Source organism: Perognathus longimembris, chromosome 9 (genome assembly GCF_023159225.1).
Source record: "Perognathus longimembris pacificus isolate PPM17 chromosome 9, ASM2315922v1, whole genome shotgun sequence".
Lineage (NCBI taxonomy): Eukaryota > Metazoa > Chordata > Mammalia > Rodentia > Heteromyidae > Perognathus > Perognathus longimembris.
The window spans coordinates 40,409,271-40,429,296 of NC_063169.1; the positions used below are offsets into that span (position 1 = coordinate 40,409,271).

General features: G+C 36.5%; 1 protein-coding gene across 1 annotated transcript in view; it reads right to left on the reverse strand.

The window, feature by feature from the left end:
- The window catches only part of Cep85l (centrosomal protein 85 like), a 133,464-nt gene that overhangs the window by 92,616 nt on the left and 20,822 nt on the right, over window positions 1-20,026 (reverse strand). Inside the window, exons 2-4 of the mRNA XM_048353984.1 lie at window positions 16,230-16,287; window positions 7,006-7,050; window positions 5,124-5,256 (exon numbers count right to left, since the gene is read on the reverse strand). The gene's annotated coding sequence lies outside the window, so the exon portion shown is untranslated. The remainder of the gene's footprint in view (window positions 1-5,123; window positions 5,257-7,005; window positions 7,051-16,229; window positions 16,288-20,026) is intronic.

The following is a 20,026-nucleotide window of genomic DNA, read 5'->3' on the forward strand; positions in this document are numbered from 1 at the left end:
GGGCGGGGCTCCCAGTGTCCTTGAACGATTGAATTAAAATGATCATGCACTCCACAAATCACACTGCAGGGTAGAAAAGAGATCTTTTTCCTTAACCGATCTAACGGGGGAAGAAGGTGTAAGGTATCAAAATATCCATGACACAGGATGTACCCAAAAATTCTAGGAAGATGAAAGGGATCTGAGGATAATCAGGACCAAAAAGTTCTAAGTAGAGTCTTAATTGATAGGCAGTCGCCCTGTGTTTCCGAAAAGCAACTAGAAAAGGGTCATCATGGCTCCAAAATACTTAATGAGACTTATCCATCCTTCTCAGACATCCGTCCTAAGGAAGGACAGAAAAGTGGCAGCATCCTCTGTTAATTCTCATGGCCAAAATGATAACCCAATATTAAGATTAAAAATAGTGGATTTAATAAATCTGGTGGAACCTTGCATTCAGAGGCGAGCTCTTGAGTCCAGCCTACCAATTAGAAGTGAACCAGAGACTTTGCGCCTAATGATACCTTTTCTGATTTCTGGAAGTTGGGTAACAGAGGCCTCATATTTGTTGTTGTTTTTACATTAAAGGCACTGTTGTTGGAAAATATGGCTTGAAACTCTTAGAGGTATATGTTCCATCAAGACATCTGTGTTGCAGTTCATCTGATGGCAGAGACACTTGAGCTCCCACCCATAGTTATTCTCTTAACTATTTTTCCAAATCATGCAATGTTGGCCAAAGGTCATCTGCTTCTGATTATAAAAAGTTTCAGAAACATGAAAAAAAAAAAAAAGAAACTGGTTCCTCTTTCTCATTTAAGTATGCCCTGGCTCACTTAGTATGGCACTCTGATAGAACAGTTGTTTTTTAACCCCAAAAGTTCCTGAAAGAGAAATATCAAGTACATATCTTTCCACAATTTATACTTATCATAGTCTCAAATTGCATACATTTAGTAAATAACAAACTTTTCTAAGACAGTTCTAAGAAATGTATGAAATATTGCAGATCTGTTCTGTGAATTTTAAATATACTCATTTTCAAAACTGTCTATAGTCAGTTGTATATAGTATTAACAGAGAATTGTTTACTCCAATTTTCTACATGATTTTATCTATGTAAAAGTCATTATACAAAAACACAGGAAAAAAAGTGAAGCTGATACTCTGTAAAGTACTTCAAAACCTGTAACAAAGTAAGCCTAGATAGTAAAAACATGAGGCTCTACTGGCATTTGGCACCAATTCTTGAGTTTATACTAATTAAATTTGGAAAAACAGAGCATAATGCAGTTAAAATAATGAAATGGTAGAGGAGGATATGCTGTAGATGAAGCAAGCTGAGACTATTCTTTTCAGTTCTATGATTCTGAATGTATATGGGACTGATAGGTTTCTAACATCTGTGATATATCGATAACATACACATGGGATAATCCATGGTTCTCAGAACTTTTATTAAAATTTGTCACACAAGATAACCTAAATGCTACCTAATCATTACCAAGACTGATACTGTGAAGTGGAAAGTTTTGTTTTGTTCTGATAAGGAGAATTTTATAAGCAAAGGTTGTTATTGTTGTTAGAGGGGTGGCTTGGTGATGAAGCTCATAACTAGCAAACATGAGGCCCTGCATTCATCCTTCAGTACCACTCCCTTCACTCCAAAAAAAGATTATGAAGTATGCCTCAATTTTTGTAACATACCTAGTAATGAAAGTAATAATGCTGTATGTGTATATAATAATGTATGTTTTGTTTGTTTTGTTTTCTGCCAGTCCTGGGCTTGAACTCAAGGCCTTGAGCACTGATCCTGGCCTCTTTGTGCTCAAGGATAGCACTCTACCACTTGAGCCACAGTGCCACTTCTGGCTTTTTTCTATATATATGATGTTGAGGAATTGAACCCAGGGCTTCATATATACGAGGCAAGCACTTTACCGCTAGGTCATATTCCCAGCTCTATAATAATGTATGTATATATGCATATATATATACACCTAAATATATATTAACATGGTTGCTAAAATACAGTTTATAACTTAAATATTTGGGGAGGGAATTATTTTAAAAATAGTACTGGTGTTTGAACTGAAGGATTTTCAGTTGCTATACAAGCACTCTACCACTTCATAAGGGAGAGAACATTTCAAGGACATAAACTAGACCAAAAAATAAGTAAAAGAATGCTAAAATTACAATGTTCGGCCTGGGCATGGTAGTTAACATCTGTAATCCTGGCTACTCCAAGGTGAAAATGGGAGGAGAGTATCCAAGGCTATCTCAAGCGAAATCTTGAGGCCCTGTCTGAATAATAAACTATAGGGTTATTGGCGGGGGGGGGGGGTGGGGGGGGGCGTGGCGGGGTGAGGGGGAAGATGGAGAGAGGGTAGAAACATAGTCCAAATGATAGAATACTTCAAGACAATCTCTGACCTCAAATCCCAATATTGAAAAACTAGAAAAAAAAAGCCACCAAGTTTAATTCCAAACTATACTAAACTCTTCATTTAAAATGTTGCATCAAAATAGACATTGTCTTAAAAAGAAAATAAATGTTGCATTCATAAGTCTTGAATTTGGGTATAGATCTCTAGACTGATTAAGTTGGACTCTCTTTAATTTATTTCAGACTGGACAAACCACTAGCGAACTGAAAATAGTCTTAAATTAGAAGAAAATCTCATTTATAAACTGGGAAAACCTTAAGCAAGTTTTATATTTATAAATTTTAAGATATCAAAACAAAACAATATTTAGAGAAATTAAGACAACCAATGAAAATGTTGAAATCATTTTTTAAAGTGATTGCCAACTTATGGATTAATGCTAAAATTTTTTTTAAAAACCAACTATTGTAATACTGATTAACATGAGTGTTCCAAGAACACTTTGATTTGCATTCTTTTCCAGGTAAGAAAAATGACAAGTTACCCATCTATTGAGTTATTGTAATCCCCAATTTAATCATTCATAATAATGAAAAGATAAACTAAGAACTCTTTCTGTTGAAGGTAGATTTGAAAATCTTGGATTCGTAGCAGATAAAATTCAGCTCCATCATTCGTGACTAGAAGATATGTATGTAGCTTGCTTAGCCTGTCTGTGCTTCAGTTCCCTCATCTATAACTAGGATTTTGACTGTGTTTACCTCATAATTTTGGGGGGGGTGGGTGAATTAAATGAATTCATATTTGTAAAATACTTAGAATACTGCTCATGTATACAGTGTTTGGTAATACAAACATGCAATTTAGAAATGGAGCTGTTATATTTCACCCAAAAGAAAAATGCAATTAATTGGTATAGGCCAGGTAAGTTGCATAACATGTTTTATATACTTGTCTAAGAATAGAGTATAGTTTGCTGTCTTTTCCTGAGCCTTCCTTTAGGGTTACTAATTATACTAGGAATTTTGGTGAAATAGTACAGTGTTCAGAAATATTTACTAAATTCTTTGAGTCCAAGTTAATAGACTCATTTATCCTTCAATGATGAGTTCTTGACAACTTCCATGTGAATGTCTGCTTATCTACTGGGTTTGGTGGCCTGGACAGTGCCTTGGGAAATAAAGGACAATAAAGGAGAGGTGGCTGGCTGGTTCATCTTGGCCAAGAGAGCAAGAACATTTCATCTCACATTTAATTCCCAGAAGATAGAGAAAAAAGTTCCACCTGTAAGTTTGCTTCTGACCTGGATTGCAATGCCAGTGCAAAAATGGGTAAGATCTGGAACACTGAAGCAGGGTTTGGGAGAGGGCGTGGCAGTGGGAAGAATGGACTCCAGCCAATACATCTAGTATCCTCAGAGACTACTGATGTTTACTGGAACTGCTTGTACTGACACCTTTGTTGGTGGAACTTGCAGTCACCAGCTGGTTTTGTACTGAGCTTATGAAAAGAAGCAAGATCATTTACAGTTAAAGGAGACAGCATCCTTGACAGTGCTTGCATAAGGAGAGAAATTCTTCCCTGCCTGTCTTGGGTCCTTAAAGGTAAGTGGGAGGGATGAAAGAAAGCAGAAAGCAGATCATTTCTTCACAAAACAGACATAAACACAAGCCTCCTCTCTAAAATTTGCTCTAGTGGAGAAGGGAATGTTTAATAACTAAAAATGTTTAAAAGATTATACAATTAGATTGATTCATTTTTCTGTAGAAAATGTGGTTCTCTGTATAATTGGAAGTTATTGAAGAGAAAATACTTCAACTAATGTATTTCTAATTATATGAGAGTTCTGATTAAGGTAGCTTTATATTTTTATGTCATCTTCAAAGCAATCATCTCTCATGAAGAGTTACTATTAATTCCACTTCAGAGTTGGGAGAAGATCCGGATAAGTTAGGTAAACATCTAGGAAGTAAAGAGCTATAATTCAATCTGATCTCCATGATTCCAAGACCTTGTCCCCCACCCCCATCATGCTCTTCAACATGTTGTAAATAAAATAAGATTTTCTTCAGATTCCATTACAGAAGAAAGTACCAAATCATAGATTTCTGTGTAGTGTCTAGAGTTAAGTCAAGATTGGAAATTGTGACATTAAATCTATGGTGCCTAATAGTTTTCTTTAGTTGCAACCAGTAGTTGGACAGGGGAAAAAGACAGCAGATAGATAACAGGGTTTTGCAGTGTAGGCATGGAGGAAAAGAGGACAAGCTATTTAAGGATGTTGGTACAAAATGGCTCACACAATGGGGTTCTCAGACTTGCCTACATGGAAAAAGCAATGAAACCAAGAGAAGGCTGAAAGGTTGAGAGGAGGTGAAGGAAATAAGGGCATGGAAGTTTTACAATCAAAGAACAAATATACTGAGAGTAAGGTAGTGAATGTTGGAAAGATATGACTTTAAGGTGAGAAAGCAAGATGTTGAATATTTTAGAGGTGGGGCAATAGAAATATTAATCTGTGAGACAACAACGAAGGAATGCTCCCCTGATTTCCCTGCCAGAAAAACCTTAATGCCACACTGTAAAGAGAATGGCTGGCTGACAGCCTTCAGGTAAACCTACCCAGCCCATGTGCCTCAACCAACTGCAGTTGTCCCTAGATGTTCCCTGTTACTGATTCATGGTCATTCTAATGCAGAACCCTTCTTGTCATCAGTCTTTGTTCCCACCCTTCACTGAGTTGACTGAGACCTTGTGATTGTGATCTGAGCCTTTCCAGTCCTGGTTTCTTCTCCTGTTGTCTTCATAGGTTACCACCAAAATCAACTTTTTACTCTACTTTCCAGCATAGCATCTGCTTCCCTGAGAACTCAATGGATACAATCTGTAGAGAAGAGAAAAAAGGAGTTGGGTTTGGGAATGAAAAGTGTCTGACCTGACAATATACGAAAAATGAATTGCCAGAAACACCACATACAGTACCGATGGAGGCAACACAAGGATGAATTAAAAGTGTCTTAAGTTTTTAACAGAAAGAGGCAAGATTGGGAGGATTCCCAGGCTCAAATGGACTCAGAACACTACTTAAGCATAAATAAAACTCCTAGGAAGAAGGTCCTCAGAGCTCCTGACTAGACTGGGCCTATCAGCTGCTGCCCCAATTAGGAAAAGCTGCTACTATCCAAAGTACTTCCAGGTGCAAATTAGACATTTGTAAAACTGAGTTGATTGAGGTCAACAGAATTTTAATTAGTTAATTAAAAGTAATTAATTGGCTTCAACTTTACTGCTCAAGTAACTTTTAAAATCAGTAAGACAGTTTTTCATGGTAAAAAGTTAACTTCCAGGCAGTAAAAGGAGCATTCAATTCTGTTAACTATGGTGAGTTTTCTTTCCAAAGGGTTTTTAAAGTATTTCCTATGCAATAGAAGAATGTAGTGATCTCTAGAGAGATTTTAGCTAATTCAAGGAGTATATCCTTTTACTAAAATATCCATGGAGGTCTGGTATTTTAACAAGTGTTATAATTCAGACAACCAAAAGCAATTCCAGCTACAATTTTCAAGCTTGTGAAAGAAACCTGAAAATTACTTTTTTTCCTGATTGTAAAAATAATACACAAAAAGAAAATATATTACTTGTGGAGAACCTAATAATCAGGAAAATTAAAACTGGAGGCAAGTGCAGAAGTTTAAGTAGAACCTTTTATTTGCTCCTCTGTTGTGTATATATATATATATATATATATCAATAAGGTAGAGTTTATTAGCTTATCTTAACTTCAATTAGATTCATTATATTGCATTCCTTCCGTTCTCCCATATTATGGACAATCTTTAATTGCTTTATTTTAATCAACAATAAAATTTGTTATCTGTATTTGACATTAAGTAAATGATAGCTGACCATGGTGGCTCAGGCCTCTATCCTAGCTACTCATGAGGATTGTGATTTAAGGGTAGGATGAGGGGAGCACAGTTCAAGTGGTAGCATGCCTGCCTCTCCAGAGAACCCCAGTAGCTAAATTCAAACCCCAATAGCACCAAATAAATATTAAACAAGTGAAATTTAAAAGATCACCTTCAAACAATATAACCATCATGGCATTGTTATGACTATAAATTTACCTTATATATATATATATACCATATATATATATATATATACCTTATATATATATATATATTAACCCAAAAGTGAGGGAAAACATTATAACCAACCAGTACATTTGATAAATGTTATAAGCAAATGAATAAGTATTATATGATGACATTTATTCGCTTACACCTCAAAATTTCAGTATTGGATTGTAGCAATACATTGTTGAATATGAGATTTGGGGGAAAATGTAGATTCTCCTCTACTTGGACATACTCAGACTAAATTAAAATTGACCTTTTTTCCTCTTGATTAGAGCCATTATAAAGGTATTTGTTAGACAGCTCTAATATTTTCTTGCTATATTTGGGATATTTGTTTTTAACTTGGTCCTAAAAATGAATTCAGAAAGAATATCTTACAGGCTTTTCCCTCCCACTACTACATAAGACTTGAAAAAAATTTAAGCCTAGTAGAATGATAAATTTATGCATTCATTATAATAATTGAGTTTAGCTTTTTAAGTTCTTTTTACCTTGAATCATAATTGCAGAACTACAGAATGGAAACACAAAGGGCCCTGTGAAAACAAAATGCAGTCATTATCATAAGTGCTCATTGAGAATCTGATGCATTAGCAATGAACAAAGCATGTAGAATTAACTCATGCTGGCTCAGACACTGTAGCTGGTAACAAAATAAAAGAGTTTACAAAACAGCTACTATATACAAGAAATGCATGGCATTATATAAAACTTACTTCATGGGGCATTCTAAAAATCTTTATATTATTTACCATTTACATTCATTCATTGATTAATTAGACATGTTTCCCGTATATATAATCTTCTAATATAGTTATGGAGCAAACTTTAACCCTAAAAAAATGTTGGGCAAGTTATGTGTACCGTGAGAGACATCCAAAAGTTTTAGTTCCCAACTCGATCCAAAAGTCACAAATGTTAGCATGTATTCCCATAATCTTGCAATGGTATAGAATTTCAGCAGGAAAATGCTGATCAGCACTAATGGGTGGGAGGCTGGGACATTGGTCAGCACTGGAGCAGAATGGGGTAGAAAAGCAAGATCAGGAGAATTTGCCTCTACAGTTGTCTGGGTGAGGTTGCCTTCTTTGCTCTCTCTTGAAGGTCAGTCAATCTGGCTTTGGCCCAAGCCCAAGATCTAAGTTTCAGATCATGGCAGGCTTAGGAGAGCAGTGCAGGCAGGAACATCTAATCCCCCCACTAGCTTGCCCTAAAATGGCCTCTGTAAATTTGGCTCCAGAACCTGCTACAGTCCTAACTCCCTAAAGCTGTTTTCCAGAAAAATTAAAGCATAGAAGAGCAATGCTACATTTGCCTCAGTTTTGATTGGGGATTTTATCACATTAAGGTTTTTAAAAGAATCTCATCTTCCCACACACTAACTTTTAGAACAGATGGCTCAAAATGTCTTATAGGAAATGAGTTGAGTCAGCAGACAATTGTGTTTCTCTGTGTTTCTGTGGCAGAGGCAACCATCAACCCTGAAGTACCTACCTGCTAACAGACACCAGCACCAGCACTGTAGTCTTTCTGTGGCCTTTTCATCTAGGGGTGACAATGGATGTCTTTACAAGGATTTGATATATGTGTGGGCATGCACTTGCCCATATAACCACTGTTCACAAAGAAACTATAGAGGCTGTTGAGGTGGCTTTGCTGAGATGCCTGCCCACCTCTTTAGAGAAGGCGTCAGCTGAAGGAGACTTCAAATAAGAGCCTCCATGAAGCTCATATGTCTTGATTCCTTTTTACATACTGGCAAAAGGCCAGAGTATTGCATTAAGGACGAGCTGGGTGAAATGGCAGGTGGCCAAGTGAGGGGCTCAGTGTCATTTCTTAGCAAAGGCTTCCATACCTAAACCCTAGGGTTTCTTCCTTTTGGGAGATTTGGGCTTGTGGGGTTAATATTAAATGTCTTTTAGAAATATTTCAGCACTTACTTGAGTATGGCCTTTGCATGTTCATGTGTCCACCACTCAGCCTTTTTCTGAGTCTAGGGATGCTCTCTGTGCCCAAGTCCCTTAAAAAACCCTCTCATTCCATGCCTGGGAACTGTGTAATGCCTTCATCTGCCTCATTAGCTCCCACCCCAGCTCTTCTGCATCACTTTGGCACTTTGCATGAGAGATGTCAGAATATTCAAACTAAAAATGAATATTGATAAACTGAGTAAAATGTAATTAACATATAATATCATATTCAAATGATCTTACAGGTAAATATTTATATCCACAAAACTAATGTTAACTGATGTGTTCTATTAATTCATGAAAGAATAGATTATAATTTAAATCCTGAGTTTTGTCTTGGTGTATTTTTGCCAGTATTAGGATTTAAAGTCAGAGCTTCACACTTTCCTAACTGGTACTCTACCACTTGAGCCATACCTCCAGCCTGGCTTTTCACTGGTTATTTTGAAGACAGAATTTCAAAGACTTTTCTGCTGGGGCTGACTTTGAACCATGATTCTACAGATTTCAGCCTCCAGAGTAGTTAGGATTACAGATGTGAGCCATTGGCACCAGGCTAAAGTGCTTTTTCTTATGCCTTGACAAAGTAACAACAGCAAAAATAAGATACTCTATTAGAAGGCTTATAAATACACTGTGGTAAAATATGTTATTTTTCTTTTAAAGTTTAATTTTTTATAAATGATAAAATTCTAACCTTAACTGTTAATAGATATTCCGAATCATCATGAGGCTATTTTAGTTAAAAATTTTTAAGATTAGTATGTTAATGAAGTAAAACTTAGGTGAAGAAATTGCTAACAATCTTTACTTATTCTTATTTTTACAAAGCCTAAAAAAGAAAAGAAAAGAAGTAACTCCATGAAAGGCCAATATTTTAATAGTTTAGGTATCCATATTCCTAGTGGTAACATTACTTATTGACTTCAGGAGGCTACTTATTTCACAGAATCAGTAAAGCCTTTTTATAGTTAATATCCAGAAAAAAAAGAAAAAAAATAATTATGCGGGAGGTTGGGCTCTACCTATCATGTCTATATTGAGGCACAATACTGAAATTACATTACAGACCATGGAATGACTTTTTAAGTCTCAATTTGATGGAGCTGTAAGAAATAAATGTGAAGCTTTAGTGCTGGCACCAAAAACTTGGGTTTGGGCACAGCTATGCGCCCTACTGGCTTACTGCTGGCATTAAATGGGATCATTACAGTACTATCTAATACAACCATTGCAAAGAATAACTATGATCATGTTTGCAAAGCACTTCATAAATTTAGATAATCTCATTGTTCTATGAAGGACAAGAGATAGTAATTCAAATAAGAAAGTTGAAAAAAATTAAAAGCATTATCCAGTGTTGAACATTGTGCCAAGAATTTTATACATCCCGACCTATTCCCTCTTCATGACAAACAGGAGAAATTGTTATTATCTTCATTTTATACATGAAAAAACTGAGGCACAGAGATTCAGAGCAACATAGTTAATGAGTGTCAGAGCAGAAACTCAAAGAATTCTACCTGAGTCTAGAACCTTAATACTTTAATATTAAGTGTGCTGTGGAAAAATGTCCAAACTTTATTAGATGTAACAAAGAAAACACTTAGAAGTAAGAATGCAACGGAAGGACAAATATCAAATTAGTTGTCTCTGCAGAGTAAAAAGAGGGAAGAGAATGGAATTGAGAAGAAATATTCAAAACACTTAAAAATACATCAATATTTTTACAAAATGAACAAAGTATGGACATGTGTTCAGACTTGATAAAAACCATGGGTTATGTATTTTTCTTAAGCATTTTTCTGTGTGCTTAAAATAATTCAGACTAAAATATGAAAGAAATGACTTAATGTTATCCTATCTCATTTATATAAAACTCAAATAAATTAGTAAATAACCCTGGTGAAGGTTTGGAGAAGCTGGCATTTTAAATTCTTCTGGTGACATAAACTGGCCCAACTCTTGCAAGCAATTTGACAATATGTGCCATTTAAATCCATGAAAACGATTATACATTTGTTTCAGTAATTTTTCTTTCGAGATGTTATCCTAAAGAAAATATATCAAACTATACATCATATACTCACAGAAACACAAACAATGGAAAACTGTACTTATGCATGCTGAAGATAAATGCTGTTTCTTATAACTCTTATTACTTGCAATCATAAAATCTATTAAACAATCCTAACTTTACAGAGAATAGCGATTTCTAACCTTGAATATTTGTTGAGGATTATACTGCAACTTCACTAATGGTTCAAATGTAAATATTATTTAAAATAAATCAAGACATGAAATTTTATGTTTTCTAAGATTAAGTCAATGAGAAGGAAACATTGGAAATGTCAGGAGAAAGTCTATGGTGATGCGTACATAATTTATCTGCTATATTGTTTGAGTAATGTAAAATTAATGCACAGTAAAAAACAAGTTTTGGAGATAGTGAGACACATCTCAAGATAACTAGCATTTAAAAGAGATTAGGAATTCCAAGTAAAGTTGTAGATAATGCAAAACTCAATGTAGGAAGTCAGGGACAAAGGAAATGAATGCTTTCACCAGGAATGCTTGGTAAAAAGAGTCATGAGTGGATTTTAAAGACTGGCAAGGCAGGTTAAAAGCAGGAGCCTAGGAGAGGGGCTAGAAAAAGAGAGCATGTAAACTACAAAATGGAAAACATATAATGTTCTCAGAAAATAGCACTCTTGTCATATTTTATTTTGATTCTTTGAGTTTTGATTTTCTCAGAAAATGTGATCTTTAACATTTTCCAGGTTGCATTAATTTCACAGAATAATGACTTGTAGAATCATAGCAACATAATTATGAGTGGTGTTTCTGGCTTCACATTTTTTTCATCTAAAAATAATCCCAATGACTACATCTTGGGAAAACAAAGCCATTACCTATTCTTGTGCTCTAGCTATCTTGGTAATCACTTACTGGAAAATAGATCTTGAGTGAAATAGCTGCATGTTTTTAGAACACTTGCTTGTCACTCTTAAGCAAGTTGACTAATGAAATAAATTTAGTAATCATTTAGTCTGCAAGCATTCTTGAACATGGCTTAGAAAAATAATATTTTATCATCATAGAAAGCTGTCTGGGCTCCCCTAGAAACCGGCTCTGCTCTTCTGGAAGTATAAGAAGTTCCTTTGAGTATATTTTTCTAGTTCGGAAAGGCTGGTGGCTGGTGGAAATATGGGGGAAATAACCAGGGGCTGCCAGGGAAGCCTCAACTATGGTATGCTCTATTGCTCCCACATGTACCAACTGCTCTTTACCCAGCTTGTCTGGGTAAGTTAAATACTTCTTTGAATAATAGATGAATACACAAGATGAATGATGTTACCGACAAGTGATTACTCTGGGCTGGGAATTTATTTCACTTATGTTGTCATAAGAATCCTACTCTGTAAGTCAAATGGCAGAGTACACAGGTTCACCAATTGGCTCCAGTTTTTTTTCTTTGAAGATCAATGCAAAGTGAATCACCTTTGTATGATTGCTTAAAGATAATTTTTTAAAAAGACCAGTGCAAAGTGTAAGTTCACCATCCCATCCCACACGCTGGCGAAAAAGTTTTCTACTTCTCCCATGTCTCCACAGTTCTGTGTTGCTTCATATTCTGTTTTCCTGCACATCACCTCTTAATATGACCTTGCCTTGCATCACCCCACTTTGTTCAGCCCCCAAAGTATCACCCACTCAAGACTGCTTGTGTAACAAGCAAATATTTAATTTAGGGGAAAAGCTAAGAGAAGGTCCATTCTGATGCCATGTAATAGACAACCTAATATTGAATACAAAGACTGTTAGTCTCTTGACTACTTTGTTGAAATTCTTCACTTCTTCCAAAGATGCTCAAATCTCTCTCCCTCCTTCCTTCCCTCCCTCCCTCCCTCCCTCCCTCCCTCCCTCCCTCCCTCTCTCCCTTCCTTCTTTCCTTCCTTCCTTCCTTCCCATTTTTCCCTGTGTTGAGAATTTTTGCATGTGCTCTACCACCAAGCTACACCCCCAGACCCATACTTTTTTTTTTAAGATAAGTTACATACATACTCAACCTTAGGGTTCTTTTTTCCTTTTCCTTTTTCCTGTAGATGAGTCTTCTTGAATTTCCCGAGCTGCTCTGAAATCAACTAGGCTCAAGCATTCCTATCATCTCAGTCTCCCAAGTCACTAGAACTACTGGCCCATGCTACTGTGTTCTTACCAAAACTCTCATTTTATGTAAAGTAGACACATGAAAATGTTTTCCTCAATTTACGAGTACCAGAAATCAGAACACTAGAGTCTGCAATAATTTAAATACCATTTTGTTCCACTACTATGTTATTATCTACATTTTACACAAGACCAAACAAGCTCAGAGAAAGTAGAGAAAAACCAGAGCCTGAATTAAAACCTTGGCTTTCTTAACTCAAAATTTAGACTCTTTCCAGTATATCAGGAGAAACACATAAGAGTCAATACTTACTGAATCTTTGTAACATGCATGGCTCTAACAGCTTTAGAGCATTAACACATTGAGGCTCACATTAGGAAACATTCATTTTAATTGTACAGGTATAGTAACATACTCAGGGCCACATAGCTAACAAATGGGAAGGTCAGAATGAGAGCCTAGGTAGTTAGTTTCTAGGATTCTCATGAAGAACAGTTCATGATGAGAATCATGGCTGTTCCATGTAAGCCTGAAGACACAGCTCCCCTCAATTCTTTCCACAGCTACAAAGAGGGGCAGATATAGATGACCATGCAGTCTGTACCTGGGATATAAACCCAGGATAGTTTCAAAACAAAATATCTAAAAGCCCTCAAAACTCAGGGGGCACTATTGGAGTATTGTACATTAGATAAATGAAGGGACAGACCTGAATTATAAACTTCATAAGGGCTTCCTTCAAAAACAACTATGAAATCAGATCTTTCCTTATTTAATGAACTGCCAGTTCCTTTGGTTTGCTCAGTCACCCAAGGCCAAGTGTCTCTGTGCATTCATTGTTTGGCACTGAGCAAAGATGAATCTTTCCATCCAGGCTCAGTCTCCAGTAGCTGTGAATCTTACAATCTGGAACGTGCTATGATGGAAACCCCTTGTCAAACAGATATACATTTGATGATACTGAGGCTATAGGGGGTCATATTTTAAATCAACAAATGGAATAAATGTTTGAAAATCACTCTTTGGGGGAAGAGAAATGGCTTTCTCTCCTGTGGCAGCAAAGAGCAATATGGAGCTGGCAAAGAGAGTGGGCATGGGAACTGGACAAGCAAAGTCTGGTGACACCTGGCAGGGATTCTGCAAGCAGCACTCGGACATCTGATGACCTAAAAAGTTCTCATCCGGAGAGACTTCAGTCCCTGTTCTGAATGTGCCCAGGAGAAGCATCCTGACAGAAGTGTGGAAGCTACTAAGGGAGACATAAAAGGCAAGTTAAAGTGTAAGATTCTTGGGAAATGTGATTTCCAGTCCTGGTCTATGGAAAGGGATGCTGTAGATGCTAGATTTCCTGGCCCAATTAGGGAGGGAAAGAAGAGAGAGAGAGAGAGAGAGAGAGAGAGAGAGAGACCTTACTAGCATGAAGAAGGGCATTAAATCAGGTCATCATTGCTTGATGCAACTATTTCTTGACGAAATAGAAATTGCTTTGGTTTCCTTTCAACTCCAAGTTCTGAACTACGGTTTGATTTCCTAAGTGGACAGGACCATGGGGCAAAATATCATGTGTAGATAACATCAATACTCTAGCAGGAACATTTCTTTTTTTTCCTGAATAATTACTTATTTATTGTCAAAGTGATGTACAGAAGGGTTACAGTTTCATACATAAGGCAGTGGGTACATTTCTTATACAATTTGTTAAGGAGCGTTTGTTTCTTTAAAGTTAATAATTGGACAGCCTTACATACAGCTGGATCTCAAATATGAGTGGCAGCAGCGATTTCCAAGCTGTATTCCTAGGGCCTCATGTACATTTACTGCATGTTTAAAACCCTATGGGAAACTGTGTTTTTAACATTTTGTTTAGATGTTGAATTTCTTCAGTCCAAGTTCATTTAGGGAAAAAGAAAAAGGAAAGAGCTCCTCTACAAACAGCAAAACCTCTGAAACTTGGGTCCACTCCTCTACTCATAAAAGACCAAAGTCGGATGATTCATTAAAATGGTAGACATAAAATGTTTACAGGTGGGGGGCACATTTTGGAGGTCCTAGGGTTTGAACCTGGTGCTTCGCTCTTGTTAGGCTGGTACTTCACCACTTAAGCCACATCTCCATCCTGGCTTTTTGCTGGTTGTGTTAGAGATGGAGTTGTAGATTCTTTTTTGGCTGTGCTGGCTTCAAATTGTAATCCTCTAGATCTTTGCTTCCTGAGCAGCTAAAATTACACGTATGAGTCACTGGTGCCTGACTAATGGCAGAAATAAATCCTAAACATAGGTCACCTCTCCCAGCCTTGTCCAATGTACAGATCTACCCTGCCTGCCCATGACCCTGTAATTACGGCAAGCTTGATATTTACTCAGGCCAAATAGAGACTGCAAAAATATTGAATGGCCAACCACTATTATTTATAAGACTGACTGTAAGTTATATATTCCAATCTGCCCACAGAACCATCTGCTGAATTGATCTGAAGAAGTGTATCTCCTGTACTTAACTTTTGCAAAAGGTAAAAAATATCTTACAAGTTGTGAGATTCTCAAGGACCTATAGATAATGAAACAGCTCTCTTCCAATTTCAAATCCAGGCTCTCGTTCATTATATTATGTCCTATTTGAGCCAAATAGCAAGAATGTACACTTCCTATGTGGACAGTGTTGTCATTTAATAGAACTGCTTCCCAAATTGACAGGTAAGAAATAAAAGACAAAGATTAGATTTACACCTAATGATGAGCCTGTGACCTCTGCAGAGCTTTAAACTTATTACAGGAGGACTCATAGTCCATCAAACATGCTTATATGCACCCCAAATAAGATGGCTCACACTGATACACTCTGTTCTCAATGACATATAAATATCTTTTGTGTAATAAGTACAACTTCACTTTAAAGAAAAGAAGCACTACAGAATTCATGGTAATATGTTTTTGTCCTTACAGCTTTTGTCAGTTACAACTTCTATGATGTGGAGCTGGGTGAAAATGTTTATTATGTTAAAGGTAAGGTCAGAATTGGAAACTGAGGGAACCATTTATTCAAGAGCACAAGAATATGGAGATGGGAAATATAATGATCGTATTCCCCCTGTGTTTCTATTTTTAACTTGTACATCTAAATTATTGCCCTTTAGAACATTAGATGGCTGCTAATTATCTGGCCTTATTAGATGTAGTCAAATCACTAATTCTCAGAAAAGCACCCTCAAGCCTGGCCCTCATTCCTCCACAATAATATCATCAGCAGGAGTCAGGTTTCTTGCCAGGAGAGCTAATTTGCAGAAGTAAACAAACTGGAAGTATAACTATGAGATCTTAAAGAAACTTTCAGACTTGGACAAGACAATAATAACAAATAATGTCAATGCTAGGAAGTATCTCTTCAAAAAATACAGTATCTTGTCAAACTGACTTACAGAATTGGAACAGTCAACAGAACATAATCAGGGTTGTAAGCAATACCATCTAGGAACACAGGGGTAATGGAGAGGATCCCTGTATGCTGGGGACTCAAGAGGAACAGCTGTTCCCTTCTATCAAAACAAACTGTCTTCCTGTGCTTCTCACTTGCTTACCAGTTCCAATCTGCTTTTGAGGACTGAGCCAGGCACTGTCAACAGTGATTAGGGAAACCTGAAAAACAAAAGTCAGCTTGAAAGGCCCTATTTTATATCTTTCTTCCATCTCTGGCAATCTTCCTTTTTTGATCCACCCACTTACCCACCCCTTGCCCTTCCTTCCATTTGATTCTTTGGTAGATGAAATCTGGGGACAATATAAAAACAACAGGGAAACAAACTGCACATTTCCTCCTGGAAATATTACCTATTTTAAAAATAAAAACAGCTGAGAGTCTGTAAATATATTTTTTATTAGAAACACACCCCTCCTTTCCATGCATAGTGGTCACTCCATGAACAAAATATTTTTTCCCAAGGCAGAATTCCATGTATCTCCTCAGTATACTACTAAAGGCCTTCCTGAAATCCCAGCTAATCCAAGTTTTCTTCTGGAGATGATATTTACTGCCTTAATCCTATATTTATCTCAGGGAGTAAACTCATAGTTTTCTCTCATGTAGATATGGGGTTTGGAATAGCCCATATGGAAGAAAATTGGAGTTACAACATTTAATTCAGTATAGTAAAGCTTTAAATGTGTTTGGCAAAATGGTCAGGTTTTGGCCTTCCCACATCTGGCTGCACGTCTTACCCTCTCAAAGACCTAGAATTCTAATAGATTATAGTAACTGAGGTAAATCTTTAAACGTTCCCTTGTACAGTTGACTAAACTTGAGTAGTCCTGAAATTTACTGTCTGTGGACATGATAATGATAAAAATAAAAAGACTGACATCTTCTGGATTAAAAGCCTTACTTTTTAAACCTATCAAAGGAATACAGTTAAATGATAACACGCCTTATACATGGCTGTTATAAATAGCCAAAAATTAAAAAAAATTAAACTTCAAAAAATTTTCTCAATGCAGGTAATGAAAAAATACAGGGTTTTCAAAAAGATTTTAAAAAGTACATGACAATACATGTGCAAACTGTATGCAATACTATATGTAACACAAAATCTTACTGTAAGAGCTAAGACTATAAAACAAAGATTAGGCAGCTGTTTCTTGAATATGACACAAAAAGCACAAATAATAAAGAAAGACCAAATTTAAATTGGCAAAAATTAAACATTTTTCAGAAAAAGAGAAAATCATGAGGTAAGGGATTTGTAGATAATCCAATTTAAAAATGATCTGGATAGGGCTGGGGATATGGCCTAGTGGCAAGAGTGCTTGCCTCGCATACATGAAGCCCTGGGTTCGATTCCCCAGCACCACATATATAGAAAATGGCCAGAAGTGGTGCTGTGGCTCAAGTGGCAGAGTGCTAGCCTTGAGCAAGAAGAAGCCAGGGACAGTGCTCAGGCCCTGAGTCCAAGCCCCAGGACTGGCAAAAAAAAAAAAAAATGATCTGGATACACATTGCCTCAAAGAAAATTTACACATGAGAAACAAACATATGAAGAGATGCTCAACTTATTTGTCATTTGAATGCAAATCAAAGCCATAGTGAGATATTACTTCTCACTCAGTAGAATAGTCATTTTTAAAAGCCCACAATAAAAAGGTATTAGTGAAAACATAGAGAAATTATAACACTCAAACATTTTCTAGTAGGGATGTACAAAAGTACAGCACTCCGTAAAACACTTTGGCCATGCCACAAAATGTTAAACATAGAATTACCCTATAACACAGCAATTCTATTCTTAGTTACTCAAGAGAAATTAAAACATGTTTGCAAAATAACATGTACACAAATGTGCAGATCAGCATTGTTCATAATAACCAAAAAATAGAAATAACATAAAAATCCATTAACTCATGAATGGATAAGCAAATGCGGCATACCCACACAAGCATACATTATTCAGCAATATAAAGGGACATGTGTTACATTGGTAATGCATGCCACAACATAGATTAACTTTGAAAATCTTGTACTATGTGAAAAAAAAATAAGACACAAAATACTACACATTTAATTACTCTGCAAAGTGTATGTATGTAGGCAAATGCGTGGGAACAATAGGATGATGATTGCCAGAGCTAAGGAATGAAAAAAGGGAGTAATGGCTAAGGAGTATGGGGTTTTCTTCGGGAATGATGAAAATGGTCTGGAAATAGGTAGTGATGCTGGTTGCACAGTTCTGAACAGTTGAAAACCACTGAATTGTGCATTTAAGAGAGGAAACTTTATACTGTGTTCATTTTCTCTTAAAATGTTTACAAAAGCAACATTGCATTTTAAAATGGGAACAATCTGTTCTCTTTTTTTTTTTTTTTTTTTTTTTTTTTGCCAGTCCTGGGCCTTGGACTCAGGGCCTGAGCAATGTCCTGCCTTCTTTTTGCTCAAGGCTAGCACTCTACCACTTCTGGCCGTTTTCTATATATGTGGTGCTGGGGAATTGAACGCAGGGCTTCACGTATCTGAGGCAAGCACTCTCATCACTAGGCCATATTCCCAGCCCTAAAATGGGAACAATCTGATACAAGAAAAGATTGCTTTAGAAACAGGGAATAGGATTTCTAAAAGTTAAAACAAATTAAGTGGGAAATATAAGCAAAATTGGAAAATGCTGAAAACCAATTCAATGAATTTGAAAAAAAATACAAGTTTCAGAATTCTAAGAACACTTACAAAAGGATGAATAAGATGGAAGAAAACATAATGCATTAAGTCTATATTCAGGGTAGCCAGTTAAAAGGTTCTTCATTTTTGTAATTTTTACTTAGAGCCCAAACATTTCTAGATTGTATTATTATAACATCTTTTGAATCAATCTCCTTGCCTCCAATTGTACCTTTATTCTTAAAATCAAGTTATTTCCCTGCTAAAAGTCTTCTTTGGCTCTAGTTGATTAAATCACAAAATCTAATTTACTTAGAATTGCCCCCCAAGAACCCATCATAGCCTGGAGAATGAAGAAAATTCTAAGATATTTGTTAAGAAGTCCCCTGCGGAGGAAACATGTTTGAGGAAAGGCAGAAGCTGTGCTGTGATTCAATCCCAGCAAAGTCCCCTCAACCCATGGAACCACTGGAACTGGACTTGCCACCACACTGTTCCAAGCCAGACCCAGTTTACTACTGTTTGCACATTTAGCAGTGAAGCTCTGGATGAATATATGGCAAAAGAAGCATGTTTGTGGGCAATACTACAATTTGAGTTAGATGTGGAAAGCACATCAGAAATTCCACAACACACATCTGCCTCTATTTCCTTCTCTGAACTCCTTCACTCCTTGTATTTATTTGATCATAACACTTCACCACACTTTATCACCTCCTTTCTTCTCTGCATCTCCCCAACATACTGCACTCTGAAACGTTGCATCCCCAATTCTTCTAACCTAACAAGTCATTAGATAACCCATCAAATGAACCAATAAATAAATGAGTCTCAGGTTGCTGATCCTCCTCTTTGGACCCTTGGTACAGTCAAAACAAACTACTTCCATTTTCCTGAATTTATCAAGATTTTCTTTGAAACCTGTGTTTTATGTTTGCTCTTCCTTTGGCTTCAAATGTATGATATTATCATCTCATGGATGCCTGCTCCTCTTTCAAGAGTCAATTCAATTGCTACATTTGGAAACATTTTCCCAGGACACAGCCCCCAATCCTCATTATCTAGTCTGTACAGGATTTGTTTTATAACAAGTATCACACTCTCATTTTTTAAAATTTACATGCTTGATCTCTTTCATGGGGTGTGAGAGCTGAGACTTATGCATTTGTGTTTCCTTCATTCCTAAATTGGCCTGGTATAGGGGAAGGGAAGGTGAGGGGAGGGGAAGGGAAGGGA